The sequence below is a fragment of the Melospiza melodia genome, chromosome 6 (assembly GCF_035770615.1).
Source record: "Melospiza melodia melodia isolate bMelMel2 chromosome 6, bMelMel2.pri, whole genome shotgun sequence".
Lineage (NCBI taxonomy): Eukaryota > Metazoa > Chordata > Aves > Passeriformes > Passerellidae > Melospiza > Melospiza melodia.
The window spans coordinates 45,339,774-45,354,208 of record NC_086199.1 but is presented as its reverse complement, the minus strand read 5'-3'; positions in this window follow the sequence as shown (position 1 = coordinate 45,354,208).

Below are 14,435 nucleotides of genomic sequence, written 5' to 3'. Positions count from 1 at the left end.
TGGTGCCACCTCTGGTCTGGGAACCATCCTGCCTATCGTGGATTTTCAGGGGCCAGACGGCCACTATCAGCCATATGCCCCCAAAAACAAACCACGGCCCTTTTCTCTGGTAAACAAAACTCAACTGCCCCTCTTCTGGATGGCAAATTTTAGGACGCACTTTGTACTACGAAAACCGCCCGACTTGGCACTGGTGCCACCTTGGGTCAGGGAACCATCCTGCCTATCGTAGCTTTTCAGGAGCCAGCCGGTCACTCCCAGCCATAGGTCCCCAGACAAATACCTCGGCCCGTTTCCCTGGCAAACAAAAGTAAGCTGCCCCGCTTCTGGATGGCAGATTGCAGGAGCCACTTGGTACTATCAAACCAGCCCAACTTGACACTGGTGCCACCTTGGCTCTGGGAACCATGCTGCGTAACCCGGATTCTAAGACGACAGGCAGCCACTGCCAGCCACAGGCCTCCAAACAAAATCAACGGCGCTTTTCCCTGGAAAACAAAACTCGCCTGACAACTTTTAGATGGCAGATTGCAGGAGCCAGTTGGTACCATCAAACCAGCCCAACTTGGCACTGGTGCCACCTTGGGTCTGGGAACCATCCTGCCTATTGTTGCTTTTCAGGAGCCAGCCGGTCACTTCTAGCCCTAGGCCCCCAGTCATAAACCTCGGCCCGTTTCCCTGGCACACAAATGTAAGCTACCCCGCTTCAGGATGGCAGATTGCAGGAGCCACTTTTCACCATCAAACCAGCCCGACGTGGCACTGGTTCCACCTTGGGTCTGGGAACCATCCTGCGTATCGTGTGTTCTAAGGAGCCAGCCGGCCACTCCCAGCCACAGTCCCCCAAACACAAACAACGGCGCTTTTCCCTGGAAAACAAAACTGGCCTGCCAACTTTTTGATGGCAGATTGCAGGAGCCACTTGGTACTATCAAACCAGCCCAACTTGGCACTGGTGCCACCATGGGTCTGGTCACCATCCTGCCTATCGTAGCTTTTCAGGAGCCAGGCGGTCACTCCCAGCCATAGGCCCCCAGACACAAACCTCGGCCCGTTTCCCTGGCAAACAAAAGTAAGCTGCCCCGCTTCTGCATGGCAGATTGCAGGTGCTATTTAGTACTATCAAACCAGCCCGACTTGGCACTGGTGCCACCTCTGGTCTGGGAACCATCCTGCCTATCGTGGATTTTCAGGGGCCAGACGGCCACTATCAGCCATATGCCCCCAAAAACAAACCACGGACCTTTTCTCTGGTAAACAAAACTCAACTGCCCCTCTTCTGGATGGCAAATTTTAGGACGCACTTTGTACTACGAATACCGCCCGACTTGGCACTGGTGCCACCTTGGGTCAGGGAACCATCCTGCCTATCGTAGCTTTTTAAGGAGCCAGCAGGCCACGCCCAGCCATATAGCCCCAAAAACAAACCACGGACCATTTCTCTTGGAAACAAAAATCCGCTGCCCCGCGTCAGGATGGCAGATTGCAGGAGCCACTTTGCACCATCAAACCACCCCGACTTGGCACTGGTGCCATCTTGGATCTGGGAACCATCCTGCCTATCGTAGCTTTTCAGGAGCCAGCCGGTTACTCCCAACCATAGGCCCCCAGACAGAAAGCTCTGCCCGTTTCCCTGGCAAACAAAAGTAAGCTACCCCGCTTCTGGATGGCAGATTGCAGGAGCCACTTGGTACTATCAAACCAGCCCAACTTGGCACTGGTGCCACCATGGGTCTGGTCACCATCCTGCCTATCGTAGCTTTTCAGGAGCCAGGCGGTCACTCCCAGCCATAGGCCCCCAGACAAATACCTCGGCCCGTTTCCCTGGCAAACAAATGTAAGCTGCCCCGCTTCTGGATGGCAGATTGCAGGTGCCACATGGTACTATCAAACCAGGCCAACATGGCACTGGTGCCACCTCTGGTCTGGGAACCATCCTGCCTATCGTGGATTTTCAGGCGCCAGCCGGCCACTCTCAGCCGTATGCCCCCAAACACAAACCACGGCCCTTTTCTCTGATAAACAAAACTCAACTGCCCCTCTTCTGGATGGCAAATTGCAGGACGCACTTGGTACTACGAAAACAGCCCGACTTGGCAGTGATGCCACCTTGGGTCAGGGAACCATCCTGCGTATCGATGTTTTTAAGGAGTCAGCCGGCAACGTCCAGCCATATACCCCCAAAAAAAACCCACGGAACTTTTCTCCAGCAAGCAAAAATCCGCTGCCCCGCGTCTGGATGGCAGATTGCAGGAGCTATTTAGTATTATCAAACCAGCCCGACTTGGCACTGGTGCCACCATGGGTCTGGTCACCATCCTGCCTATCGTAGCTTTTCAGGAGCCAGCCGGTCACTCTCAGCCATAGGCCCCAAACACAAACCACGGCCCTTTTCTCTGGAAAACAAAACTCAACTGCCCCTCTTCTGGATGGCAGATTGCAGGAGCCACTGGGTACTATGAAACCAGCCCTACTTGGCACTGGTGCCACCTTGGGTCTGGGAACCATGCTGCGTATCATGGATTTTCAGGAGCCAGCCGTCCACTGCCAGCCACAGGCCCCGAAACACAAACAACAGCCTTTTTCTCTGGCAAACAAAATTCAGCTGCCCCGCTTCTGGATGGCAGATTGCAGGAACCACTTGGTACTAACAAACCAGCCCGACTTGGCACTGGTGCCACCTTGGGTCTGGGAACCATCCTGCGTATCGTGGATTCTAAGGAGCCAGCTGGCCACTCCCAGCCACAGGCCCCAAAACACACACAACGGCGCTTTTCCCTGGAAAACAAAACTCGCCTGCCAACATTTTGATGGCAGATTGCAGGAGCCACTTGGTACTATCAAACCAGCCCAACCTGGCACTGGTGCCACCATGGGTCTGGTCACCATCCTGCCTATCGTAGCTTTTCAGGAGCCAGCTGGTCACTCCCAGCCATAGGCCCCCAGACACAAACCTCGGCCTGTTTCCCTGGCACACAAAAGTAAGCTACCGCACTTCTGGATGGCAGATTGCAGGAGCCACTTTGCACCATCAAACCAGCCCAACTTGGCACTGGTGCCACCTTGGCTCTGGGAACCATGCTGCGTAACCCGGATTCTAAGACGACAGGCAGCCACTGCCAGCCACAGGCCTCCAAACAAAATCAACGGCGCTTTTCCCTGGAAAACAAAACTCGCCTGACAACTTTTAGATGGCAGATTGCAGGAGCCAGTTGGTACCATCAAACCAGCCCAACTTGGCACTGGTGCCACCTTGGGTCTGGGAACCATCCTGCCTATTGTTGCTTTTCAGGAGCCAGCCGGTCACTCCTAGCCCTAGGCCCCCAGTCATAAACCTCGGCCCGTTTCCCTGGCACACAAAAGTAAGCTACCCCGCTTCAGGATGGCAGATTGCAGGAGCCACTTTTCACCATCAAACCAGCCCGACGTGGCACTGGTGCCACCTTGGGTCTGGGAACCATCCTGCGTATCGTGTGTTCTAAGGAGCCAGCCGGCCACTCCCACCAACAGTCCCCCAAACACAAACAACGGCGCTTTTCCCTGGAAAACAAAACTCGCCTGACAACTTTTTGATGGCAGATTGCAGGAGCCACTTGGTACTATCAAACCAGCCCAACTTGGCACTGGTGCCACCATGGGTCTGGTAACCATCCTGCCTATCGTAGCTTTTCAGGAGCCAGGCGGTCACTCTCAGCCATAGGCCCCCAGACACAAACCTCGGCCCGTTTCCCTGGCAAACAAAAGTAAGCTGCCCCGCTTCTGGATGGCAGATTGCAGGTGCTATTTAGTACTATCAAACCAGCCCGACTTGGCACTGGTGCCACCTCTGGTCTGGGAACCATCCTGCCTATCGTGGATTTTCAGGGGCCAGACGGCCACTATCAGCCATATGCCCCCAAAAACAAACCACGGCCCTTTTCTCTGGCAAACAAAACTCAACTGCCCCTCTTCTGGATGGCAAATTTTAGGACGCACTTTGTACTACGAAAACCGCCCGACTTGGCACTGGTGCCACCTTGGGTCAGGGAACCATCCTGCCTATCGTAGCTTTTTAAGGAGCCAGCAGGCCACGCCCAGCCATATAGCCCCAAAAACAAACCACGGACCATTTCTCTTGGAAACAAAAATCCGCTGCCCCGCGTCAGGATGGCAGATTGCAGGAGCCACGTTGCACCATCAAACCACCCCGACTTGGCACTGGTGCCATCTTGGATCTGGGAACCATCCTGCCTATCGTAGCTTTTCAGGAGCCAGCCGGTTACTCCCAACCATAGGCCCCCAGACAGAAATCTCTGCCCGTTTCCCTGGCAAACAAAAGTAAGCTACCCCGCTTCTGGATGGCAGATTGCAGGAGCCACTTGGTACTATCAAACCAGCCCAACTTGACACTGGTGCCACTTTGGGTCTGGGAACCATGCTGCGTAACGTAGATTCTAAGGCGCCAGGCGGCCACTCCCAGCCACAGGCCCCCAAATACAAACAACGGCGCTTTTCCCTGGAAAACAAAACTCGCCTGCCAGCTTTTTGATGGCAGATTGCAGGAGCCACTTGGTACTATCAAATCATCCCAACTTGGCACTGGTGCCACTATGGGTCTGGGAACCATCCTGCCAATTGTACCATTTCAGGAGCCAGCCGGTCACTCCCAGCCATAGGCCCCCATCACAAACCTCGGACCGTTTCCCTGGCAAACAAAATTAAGCTGCCCCGATTCTGGATGGCAGATTGCAGGAGCCACTTGGTAGTGTCAAAACAGCCCGACTTGGCACTGGTGCCACCTTGGGTCTGGGAACCATCCTGCGTATCGTGGATTCTAAGCAGCCACCCGGCCACTCCGTGCCACAGGCGCCCAAACACAAACAACGGCGCTTTTCCCTGGAAAACAAAACTCGCCTGCCAACATTTTGATGGCAGATTGCAGGAGCCACTTGGTACTATCAAACCAGCCCAACTTGGCACTGGTGCCACCATGGGTCTGGTCACCATCCTGCCTATCGTAGCTTTTCAGGAGCCAGCCGGTCACTCCCAGCCATAAACCCCCAAACACAAACGTCGGCCCGTTTCCCTGGAAAACAAAAGTAAGCACCCCCGATTCTGGATGGCAGATTGCAGGAGCCACTTGGTAGTATCAAATTAGCCCAACTTGGCACTGGTGTCATCATGGGTCTGGTAAACATCCTGCCTATCTTAGCTTTTCAGGAGCCGGCCGGTCACTCCCTGCCATAGGCCCCCAGAGAAATACCTCGGCCCGTTTCCCTGGCAAACAAAAGTAAGCTGCCCCTCTTCTGGATGGCAGATTGCAGGAACCACTTGCTACTATCAAACCAGCCCAACTTGGCACTGGTGCCACCTTGGCTCTGGGAACCATGCTGCGTAACGTAGATTCTAAGAGGACAGGCGGACACTCCCAGCCACAGGCCTCTAAACAAAAACAACGGCGCGTTACCCTGGAAAACAAAACTCGCCTGCCAACTTTTTGATGGCAGATTGCAGGAGCCACTTGGTACTATCAAACCAGCCCAACTTGGCACTGGTGCCACCATGGGTCTGGTCACCATCCTGCCTATCGTAGCTTTTCAGGAGCCAGCCGGTCACTCCCAGCCATAGGCCCCCAGACAAATACCTCGGCCCGTTTCCCTGGCAAACAAAAGTAAGCTGCCCCGCTTCTGGATGGCAGATTGCAGGAGCCACATGGTACTATCAAACCAGGCCAACATGGCACTGGTGCCACCTTGGCTCTGGGAACCATCCTGCCTATCGTGGATTTTCAGGCGCCAGCCGGCCACTCTCAGCCATATGCCCCAAAACACAAACCACGGCCCTTTTCTCTGGTAAACAAAACTCAACTGCCCCTCTTCTGGATGGCAAATTGCAGGAGCCACTTGGTACTACGAAAACAGCCCGACTTGGCAGTGATGCCACCTTGGGTCAGGGAACCATCCTGCGTATCGATGTTTTTAAGGAGTCAGCCGGCAACGTCCAGCCATATACCCCCAAAGAAAACCCACGGAACTTTTCTCCAGCAAGCAAAAATCCGCTGCCCCGCGTCTGGATGGCAGATTGCAGGAGCTATTTAGTATTATCAAACCAGCCCGACTTGACACTGGTGCCACCATCGGTCTGGTCACCATCCTGCCTATCGTAGCTTTTCAGGAGCCAGCCGGTCACTCCCAGCCATAGGCCCCCAGACAAAAACCTCGGCCCGTTTCCCTGGCAAACAAAAGTAAGCTGCCCTGCTTCTGGATGGCAGATTGCAGGAACCACTTGGTACTATCAAACCAGCAAAACTTGGCACTGGTGCCACCTTGGGTCTGGGAACCATCCTGCGTATCGTGGATTCTAAGCAGCCAGCCGGCCACTCCCAGCCACAGGCCCCCAAACACAAACAACGGCGCTTTTCCCTGGAAAATAAAAACTCGCCTGCCAAATTTTGACGGCAGATTGCAGGAGCCACTTGGTACTATCAAATCAGCCCAACTTGGGACTGGTGCCACCATGGGTCTGGTCACCATCCTGCCTATCGTAGCTTTTCAGGAGCCAGCCGGTCACTCCCAGCCATAGGCCCCCAGACAAAAACCACGGCCCGTTTCCCTGGCAAACAAAAGTAAGCTGCCCCGCTTCTGCATGGCAGATTGCAGGTGCTATTTAGTACTATCAAACCAGCCCGACTTGGCACTGGTGCCACCTCTGGTCTGGGAACCATCCTGCCTATCGTGGATTTTCAGGGGCCAGACGGCCACTATCAGCCATATGCCCCCAAAAACAAACCACGGCCCTTTTCTCTGGTAAACAAAACTCAACTGCCCCTCTTCTGGATGGCAAATTTTAGGACGCACTTTGTACTACGAAAACCGCCCGACTTGGCACTGGTGCCACCTTGGGTCAGGGAACCATCCTGCCTATCGTAGCTTTTCAGGAGCCAGCCGGTCACTCCCAGCCATAGGTCCCCAGACAAATACCTCGGCCCGTTTCCCTGGCAAACAAAAGTAAGCTGCCCCGCTTCTGGATGGCAGATTGCAGGAGCCACTTGGTACTATCAAACCAGCCCAACTTGACACTGGTGCCACCTTGGCTCTGGGAACCATGCTGCGTAACCCGGATTCTAAGACGACAGGCAGCCACTGCCAGCCACAGGCCTCCAAACAAAATCAACGGCGCTTTTCCCTGGAAAACAAAACTCGCCTGACAACTTTTAGATGGCAGATTGCAGGAGCCAGTTGGTACCATCAAACCAGCCCAACTTGGCACTGGTGCCACCTTGGGTCTGGGAACCATCCTGCCTATTGTTGCTTTTCAGGAGCCAGCCGGTCACTTCTAGCCCTAGGCCCCCAGTCATAAACCTCGGCCCGTTTCCCTGGCACACAAAAGTAAGCTACCCCGCTTCAGGATGGCAGATTGCAGGAGCCACTTTTCACCATCAAACCAGCCCGACGTGGCACTGGTTCCACCTTGGGTCTGGGAACCATCCTGCATATCGTGTGTTCTAAGGAGCCAGCCGGCCACTCCCACCCACAGTCCCCCAAACACAAACAACGGCGCTTTTCCCTGGAAAACAAAACTGGCCTGCCAACTTTTTGATGGCAGATTGCAGGAGCCACTTGGTACTATCAAACCAGCCCAACTTGGCACTGGTGCCACCATGGGTCTGGTCACCATCCTGCCTATCGTAGCTTTTCAGGAGCCAGGCGGTCACTCCCAGCCATAGGCCCCCAGACAAATACCTCGGCCCGTTTCCCTGGCAAACAAAAGTAAGCTGCCCCGCTTCTGCATGGCAGATTGCAGGTGCTATTTAGTACTATCAAACCAGCCCGACTTGGCACTGGTGCCACCTCTGGTCTGGGAACCATCCTGCCTATCGTGGATTTTCAGGGGCCAGACGGCCACTATCAGCCATATGCCCCCAAAAACAAACCACGGCCCTTTTCTCTGGTAAACAAAACTCAACTGCCCCTCTTCTGGATGGCAAATTTTAGGACGCACTTTGTACTACGAAAACCGCCCGACTTGGCACTGGTGCCACCTTGGGTCAGGGAACCATCCTGCCTATCGTAGCTTTTCAGGAGCCAGCCGGTCACTCCCAGCCATAGGTCCCCAGACAAATACCTCGGCCCGTTTCCCTGGCAAACAAAAGTAAGCTGCCCCGCTTCTGGATGGCAGATTGCAGGAGCCACTTGGTACTATCAAACCAGCCCAACTTGACACTGGTGCCACCTTGGCTCTGGGAACCATGCTGCGTAACCCGGATTCTAAGACGACAGGCAGCCACTGCCAGCCACAGGCCTCCAAACAAAATCAACGGCGCTTTTCCCTGGAAAACAAAACTCGCCTGACAACTTTTTGATGGCAGATTGCAGGAGCCACTTGGTACCATCAAACCAGCCCAACTTGGCACTGGTGCCACCTTGGGTCTGGGAACCATCCTGCCTATTGTTGCTTTTCAGGAGCCAGCCGGTCACTTCTAGCCCTAGGCCCCCAGTCATAAACCTCGGCCCGTTTCCCTGGCACACAAAAGTAAGCTACCCCGCTTCAGGATGGCAGATTGCAGGAGCCACTTTTCACCATCAAACCAGCCCGACGTGGCACTGGTTCCACCTTGGGTCTGGGAACCATCCTGCATATCGTGTGTTCTAAGGAGCCAGCCGGCCACTCCCACCCACAGTCCCCCAAACACAAACAACGGCGCTTTTCCCTGGAAAACAAAACTGGCCTGCCAACTTTTTGATGGCAGATTGCAGGAGCCACTTGGTACTATCAAACCAGCCCAACTTGGCACTGGTGCCACCATGGGTCTGGTCACCATCCTGCCTATCGTAGCTTTTCAGGAGCCAGGCGGTCACTCCCAGCCATAGGCCCCCAGACAAATACCTCGGCCCGTTTCCCTGGCAAACAAAAGTAAGCTGCCCCGCTTCTGCATGGCAGATTGCAGGTGCTATTTAGTACTATCAAACCAGCCCGACTTGGCACTGGTGCCACCTCTGGTCTGGGAACCATCCTGCCTATCGTGGATTTTCAGGGGCCACACGGCCACTATCAGCCATATGCCCCCAAAAACAAACCACGGACCTTTTCTCTGGTAAACAAAACTCAACTGCCCCTCTTCTGGATGGCAAATTTTAGGACGCACTTTTTACTACGAATACCGCCCGACTTGGCACTGGTGCCACCTTGGGTCAGGGAACCATCCTGCCTATCGTAGCTTTTTAAGGAGCCAGCAGGCCACGCCCAGCCATATAGCCCCAAAAACAAACCACGGACCATTTCTCTTGGAAACAAAAATCCGCTGCCCCGCGTCAGGATGGCAGATTGCAGGAGCCACTTTGCACCATCAAACCACCCCGACTTGGCACTGGTGCCATCTTGGATCTGGGAACCATCCTGCCTATCGTAGCTTTTCAGGAGCCAGCCGGTTACTCCCAACCATAGGCCCCCAGACAGAAAGCTCTGCCCGTTTCCCTGGCAAACAAAAGTAAGCAGCCCCGCTTCTGGATGGCAGATTGCAGGAGCCACTTGGTACTATCAAACCAGCCCAACTTGGCACTGGTGCCACCATGGGTCTGGTCACCATCCTGCCTATCGTAGCTTTTCAGGAGCCAGGCGGTCACTCCCAGCCATAGGCCCCCAGACAAATACCTCGGCCCGTTTCCCTGGCAAACAAATGTAAGCTGCCCCGCTTCTGGATGGCAGATTGCAGGAGCCACATGGTACTATCAAACCAGGCCAACATGGCACTGGTGCCACCTTGGCTCTGGGAACCATCCTGCCTATCGTGGATTTTCAGGCGCCAGCCGGCCACTCTCAGCCATATGCCCCCAAACACAAACCACGGCCCTTTTCTCTGGTAAACAAAACTCAACTGCCCCTCTTCTGGATGGCAAATTGCAGGACGCACTTGGTACTACGAAAACAGCCCGACTTGGCAGTGATGCCACCTTGGGTCAGGGAACCATCCTGCGTATCGATGTTTTTAAGGAGTCAGCCGGCAACGTCCAGCCATATACCCCCAAAAAAAACCCACGGAACTTTTCTCCAGCAAGCAAAAATCCGCTGCCCCGCGTCTGGATGGCAGATTGCAGGAGCTATTTAGTATTATCAAACCAGCCCGACTTGGCACTGGTGCCACCATGGGTCTGGTCACCATCCTGCCTATCGTAGCTTTTCAGGAGCCAGCCGGTCACTCTCAGCCATAGGCCCCAAACACAAACCACGGCCCTTTTCTCTGGAAAACAAAACTCAACTGCCCCTCTTCTGGATGGCAGATTGCAGGAGCCACTGGGTACTATGAAACCAGCCCTACTTGGCACTGGTGCCACCTTGGGTCTGGGAACCATGCTGCGTATCATGGATTTTCAGGAGCCAGCCGTCCACTGCCAGCCACAGGCCCCGAAACACAAACAACAGCCTTTTTCTCTGGCAAACAAAATTCAGCTGCCCCGCTTCTGGATGGCAGATTGCAGGAACCACTTGGTACTAACAAACCAGCCCGACTTGGCACTGGTGCCACCTTGGGTCTGGGAACCATCCTGCGTATCGTGGATTCTAAGGAGCCAGCTGGCCACTCCCAGCCACAGGCCCCAAAACACACACAACGGCGCTTTTCCCTGGAAAACAAAACTCGCCTGCCAACATTTTGATGGCAGATTGCAGGAGCCACTTGGTACTATCAAACCAGCCCAACCTGGCACTGGTGCCACCATGGGTCTGGTCACCATCCTGCCTATCGTAGCTTTTCAGGAGCCAGCTGGTCACTCCCAGCCATAGGCCCCCAGACACAAACCTCGGCCTGTTTCCCTGGCACACAAAAGTAAGCTACCGCACTTCTGGATGGCAGATTGCAGGAGCCACTTTGCACCATCAAACCAGCCCAACTTGGCACTGGTGCCACCTTGGCTCTGGGAACCATGCTGCGTAACCCGGATTCTAAGACGACAGGCAGCCACTGCCAGCCACAGGCCTCCAAACAAAATCAACGGCGCTTTTCCCTGGAAAACAAAACTCGCCTGACAACTTTTAGATGGCAGATTGCAGGAGCCAGTTGGTACCATCAAACCAGCCCAACTTGGCACTGGTGCCACCTTGGGTCTGGGAACCATCCTGCCTATTGTTGCTTTTCAGGAGCCAGCCGGTCACTCCTAGCCCTAGGCCCCCAGTCATAAACCTCGGCCCGTTTCCCTGGCACACAAAAGTAAGCTACCCCGCTTCAGGATGGCAGATTGCAGGAGCCACTTTTCACCATCAAACCAGCCCGACGTGGCACTGGTGCCACCTTGGGTCTGGGAACCATCCTGCGTATCGTGTGTTCTAAGGAGCCAGCCGGCCACTCCCACCAACAGTCCCCCAAACACAAACAACGGCGCTTTTCCCTGGAAAACAAAACTCGCCTGACAACTTTTTGATGGCAGATTGCAGGAGCCACTTGGTACTATCAAACCAGCCCAACTTGGCACTGGTGCCACCATGGGTCTGGTAACCATCCTGCCTATCGTAGCTTTTCAGGAGCCAGGCGGTCACTCTCAGCCATAGGCCCCCAGACACAAACCTCGGCCCGTTTCCCTGGCAAACAAAAGTAAGCTGCCCCGCTTCTGGATGGCAGATTGCAGGTGCTATTTAGTACTATCAAACCAGCCCGACTTGGCACTGGTGCCACCTCTGGTCTGGGAACCATCCTGCCTATCGTGGATTTTCAGGCGCCAGACGGCCACTATCAGCCATATGCCCCCAAAAACAAACCACGGCCCTTTTCTCTGGTAAACAAAACTCAACTGCCCCTCTTCTGGATGGCAAATTTTAGGACGCACTTTGTACTACGAAAACCACCCGACTTGGCACTGGTGCCACCTTGGGTCAGGGAACCATCCTGCCTATCGTAGCTTTTTAAGGAGCCAGCAGGCCACGCCCAGCCATATAGCCCCAAAAACAAACCACGGACCATTTCTCTTGGAAACAAAAATCCGCTGCCCCGCGTCAGGATGGCAGATTGCAGGAGCCACGTTGCACCATCAAACCACCCCGACTTGGCACTGGTGCCATCTTGGATCTGGGAACCATCCTGCCTATCGTAGCTTTTCAGGAGCCAGCCGGTTACTCCCAACCATAGGCCCCCAGACAGAAATCTCTGCCCGTTTCCCTGGCAAACAAAAGTAAGCTACCCCGCTTCTGGATGGCAGATTGCAGGAGCCACTTGGTACTATCAAACCAGCCCAACTTGACACTGGTGCCACTTTGGGTCTGGGAACCATGCTGCGTAACGTAGATTCTAAGGCGCCAGGCGGCCACTCCCAGCCACAGGCCCCCAAATACAAACAACGGCGCTTTTCCCTGGAAAACAAAACTCGCCTGCCAGCTTTTTGATGGCAGATTGCAGGAGCCACTTGGTACTATCAAATCATCCCAACTTGGCACTGGTGCCACTATGGGTCTGGGAACCATCCTGCCAATTGTACCATTTCAGGAGCCAGCCGGTCACTCCCAGCCATAGGCCCCCATCACAAACCTCGGACCGTTTCCCTGGCAAACAAAATTAAGCTGCCCCGATTCTGGATGGCAGATTGCAGGAGCCACTTGGTAGTGTCAAAACAGCCCGACTTGGCACTGGTGCCACCTTGGGTCTGGGAACCATCCTGCGTATCGTGGATTCTAAGCAGCCACCCGGCCACTCCGTGCCACAGGCGCCCAAACACAAACAACGGCGCTTTTCCCTGGAAAACAAAACTCGCCTGCCAATATTTTGATGGCAGATTGCAGGAGCCACTTGGTACTATCAAACCAGCCCAACTTGGCACTGGTGCCACCATGGGTCTGGTCACCATCCTGCCTATCGTAGCTTTTCAGGAGCCAGCCGGTCACTCCCAGCCATAAACCCCCAAACACAAACGTCGGCCCGTTTCCCTGGAAAACAAAAGTAAGCACCCCCGATTCTGGATGGCAGATTGCAGGAGCCACTTGGTAGTATCAAATTAGCCCAACTTGGCACTGGTGCCATCATGGGTCTGGTAAACATCCTGCCTATCTTAGCTTTTCAGGAGCCGGCCGGTCACTCCCTGCCATAGGCCCCCAGAGAAATACCTCGGCCCGTTTCCCTGGCAAACAAAAGTAAGCTGCCCCTCTTCTGGATGGCAGATTGCAGGAACCACTTGCTACTATCAAACCAGCCCAACTTGGCACTGGTGCCACCTTGGCTCTGGGAACCATGCTGCGTAACGTAGATTCTAAGAGGACAGGCGGACACTCCCAGCCACAGGCCTCTAAAACAAAAACAACGGCGCGTTACCCTGGAAAACAAAACTCGCCTGCCAACTTTTTGATGGCAGATTGCAGGAGCCACTTGGTACTATCAAACCAGCCCAACTTGGCACTGGTGCCACCATGGGTCTGGTCACCATCCTGCCTATCGTAGCTTTTCAGGAGCCAGCCGGTCACTCCCAGCCATAGGCCCCCAGACAAATACCTCGGCCCGTTTCCCTGGCAAACAAAAGTAAGCTGCCCCGCTTCTGGATGGCAGATTGCAGGAGCCACATGGTACTATCAAACCAGGCCAACATGGCACTGGTGCCACCTTGGCTCTGGGAACCATCCTGCCTATCGTGGATTTTCAGGCGCCAGCCGGCCACTCTCAGCCATATGCCCCAAAACACAAACCACGGCCCTTTTCTCTGGTAAACAAAACTCAACTGCCCCTCTTCTGGATGGCAAATTGCAGGAGCCACTTGGTACTACGAAAACAGCCCGACTTGGCAGTGATGCCACCTTGGGTCAGGGAACCATCCTGCGTATCGATGTTTTTAAGGAGTCAGCCGGCAACGTCCAGCCATATACCCCCAAAGAAAACCCACGGAACTTTTCTCCAGCAAGCAAAAATCCGCTGCCCCGCGTCTGGATGGCAGATTGCAGGAGCTATTTAGTATTATCAAACCAGCCCGACTTGGCACTGGTGCCACCATCGGTCTGGTCACCATCCTGCCTATCGTAGCTTTTCAGGAGCCAGCCGGTCACTCCCAGCCATAGGCCCCCAGACAAAAACCTCGGCCCGTTTCCCTGGCAAACAAAAGTAAGCTGCCCTGCTTCTGGATGGCAGATTGCAGGAACCACTTGGTACTATCAAACCAGCAAAACTTGGCACTGGTGCCACTTGGGTCTGGGAACCATCCTGCGTATCGTGGATTCTAAGCAGCCAGCCGGCCACTCCCAGCCACAGGCCCCCAAACACAAACAACGGCGCTTTTCCCTGGAAAATAAAAACTCGCCTGCCAAATTTTGACGGCAGATTGCAGGAGCCACTTGGTACTATCAAATCAGCCCAACTTGGGACTGGTGCCACCATGGGTCTGGTCACCATCCTGCCTATCGTAGCTTTTCAGGAGCCAGCCGGTCACTCCCAGCCATAGGCCCCCAGACAAAAACCACGGCCCGTTTCCCTGGCAAACAAAAGTAAGCTGCCC